This window comes from Lynx rufus, unplaced genomic scaffold (assembly GCF_022079265.1).
Source record: "Lynx rufus isolate CCGP_SWC_20201006 ecotype Redwood Valley unplaced genomic scaffold, mLynRuf1.p SCAF_10, whole genome shotgun sequence".
In the NCBI taxonomy this organism is placed as follows: domain Eukaryota; kingdom Metazoa; phylum Chordata; class Mammalia; order Carnivora; family Felidae; genus Lynx; species Lynx rufus.
Window position 1 is genome coordinate 16,485,764 of NW_025814824.1, and position 3,010 is coordinate 16,488,773.

At 39.0% G+C, this 3,010-nt stretch overlaps 1 pseudogene; it reads right to left on the minus strand.

Moving 5' to 3' along the window:
- Positions 1-2,278: 2,278 nt before the first annotated feature.
- LOC124525058 (mediator of RNA polymerase II transcription subunit 6-like) lies at positions 2,279-3,010 on the minus strand (annotated as a pseudogene).

A 3,010-nucleotide genomic window follows, 5' to 3' on the forward strand; every position in this document is an offset into this window, starting at 1 on the left:
CATAGAAAGGTTTTGAGCCTTTGTTCTAAAAATATTTCAGGGCAATATGATGTATGATTTTTTGCCATTTTTTGGCTAGTACTAAATAGCAATGAACAACAGTTGGAAATATTAAAATGTAAATTAACATAATTGTTAGGTTCAAATAATACAAAACTAACGATTATTCAAAAAAAGTTACTAATCAAACTAAAACTTCCCCCAAATGTTTATAAACTCGGAATTACATCTTTGCACAATGCTTCGAGCCTCCCGTTGCTTGTAATTTTAGACAAGAATGGATATTATCTCAATGCAATTATTCGCTGATTTCACAATGTATGTATTTGAAGACTGTATCAGTGAAATAAGCCATTAACAGCAGATTGCAGTTGTGACATCAATGGAGTCTTTAAACAACTATTTATCCTCACTACTGACAGATTTACTCAGGTTATTGTTGCTATTGTTGTTTAGAAATTAATAACACTGGACGTATTAACGTCTATGCACTTAATCCTCTTTGGGTCTGAATTACAATTAGCAGAGGCTGACAGGTAAACATAAATGTTCCTTTCTCTCCTGATTTGGTGGGGTGGAAAGGAACACAGGAATTTTCCCTCTGTTATAAAATTACAGAAAACAGGTTTTGATTTTAAGAGCATGTGCACACACACACAACTCATTTTTTTAAACGAATTATATGAGCCAATGTGTGTTTACATATTGCAAAGAGAAACAAATATTTTACTTTCCTTTTAAATTTTAGTGCAATCAAAAGGAATATCCTAAATTGAAACTGCAACTTTTGTAAAGTCACTGTCGTAGAATACTCAGTACTGTGCTTAGCAGTTTCTGATTTTCACTAGTCTTTTTCCTCCGTTATTTCCCCCCAAAATAAGTATCTCCGAAGTAACTCAAACCTCTAAAGAAATGACAAAAAAAAAAAAAAACACTTTACTTTTTCCTACGAGTTCAGTCCATGGGTAGCCTCAAAGGGCCTTTGGTAGAAACTAATGTATAGGAAACACAGCCACAAACATCTCCATGCAAATGTTACCATACACTATCAAACAATGATTATGCATTTTCGGCTTGTAGCAAAAAAAAGAAACTTGGTAAAGTGTGTTTTGAAAATGACGATATTTGTTCTTAGTACTTGGTTACCGTTGGTCCTACAATTCTTTCCCCAGCTTACATAAACACTGAGTAAAGCTGGGACGGATTACGTGCAGCATGCTGGATCTGATGAGCTCAAAAATAAGATAGCTTGGGTCCTATAATGTTTAGGATTATGCTGGTAATCTCTTTAGGGAAAGTGTGCAATATCAGCAGAACAGACACTTTGGTCTTCGAGGGAGCTGTGCACTCATAATTCTCCATTTGTTGAGTGGCTAAGCCTTTGCCTACATTGATACGGGACCTTTGTGATATTTCGCATAGGGTGAAATTACAAGACAGAGCTTTGAGGGTGACATCCTGAGTTATCATTTGACCCCTGAAATAATTTCTGGTGCTGCGTGAAGGTGAGAACACCTTCCTTTAAAATCTACGTGCCTCATTTTTCGAAAAAGGCCATTTATGTAAGGATGAACTAAACCTATACATGCCTTTGCTAGAACATGAAATGATATAATAATGTAATTCTCAATGCAGAAACCTGCCATATGTTTTGCTCCTGTAGCATTATCTGCTTTAAAAATAAAATCAGGGGGGCGCCTGGGTAGCTCAGTCGGTTAAGCATCTGACTCTTGGTTTGGGCTCAGGTCATGATCTCATGGTTCGTGGGTTCGAGCCCTGCATGGGGCTCTGCACTGACAGTGTGGAACCTGCTCAGGATTCTCTCTCTCTCCCTTTCTCTCCCTCTCTCTCTCTCTCAATCCCACTCTCTTCCCCTCCCCCACTTGCGTGTGCACTCTCTCTCTCTTTCTCAAAATAAATAAATAAACTTTAAAAATAAAATGGAAGCTCTTGCAGATGATCCAAAACATGAGTGCCTAAAATCTGAGGGTTTTTTTTTATTTATACAAATACTTTTATTTTGTTTTTAGATGTATATATAGCAGTATACATTTGAGTAAGAGGCTGCTCAAGTCTAGTAGGGGAAAGGTTACAAAAGATACATAAAAAATATTCATATCAAAAGCGTGAGGATCCTTACATCCTTCTTAAAGAACAAGCACATTCTATACAAATGGAAGGGTCGTGACAAAGAATTTTAAAGTTCAAGAGCCTGTCATGGTAATGAGGTGCCAATAATGGACAAGAGGAGTCTTGCAGGCTTCTCTCTGACCAGTACTCACTGAAGCCTCATTCGTTTTTCCGGGGGGCCTTTCGTGCTCGCTGTCTGTTGGACGTTCTTCGCGGTCTCCTTTTCCTCAGATTTAACAGTCTCTGGTATAGGTTCTGCCTCTTTCTTTGTCTGACCCACTGGGACAGGCTTTTCTCCAGACTTTTGCTACCCAAATTTGGGTGGAAATTTCTGCCTGAGGCCCAGGAGCAAAGCCTCCACACGTTGTCTCTGAAAAATAGAGCTTGGTTCTTCTTTCCTTTTGGCTTTAGGTTTGACTTTATCTTGCTCTTCACGATCTTCAAAGTGCCACCAATAACCTGGGAAGGATGGTATCGACAGTACGACACAGCTTCATCAAAAGCTGATTGAATGCCATGCACTGTAGTGAGCACTCTAGAGTTTATAACTGACCCCAGGTCTGGTGCCTGGTAGATCACTCCAGCAATGATACAGTAACCAGCCAGTGGGATAACTTGGGTAGAAGACTGCCGCTGTTGCTTCCAAATGATAAAAAAGAATGGGCTCTTGAGCATGCAGAAGGATGTATTCCACTCCAACCATTTGATTTAATGTAAGCCTCTGCATTTTGACCACTTCATTGTTACATGTCCTGTCGTAGAAAGGATTACTTCTTTCTGAAATGTAATCCGGGACATATCCACAGTTCAAAATGGGGATCCAGAAACAGTCAACCCAAGAGATTCCCAGCAGCTTATCTTGGATATCCACGGCTGCCAT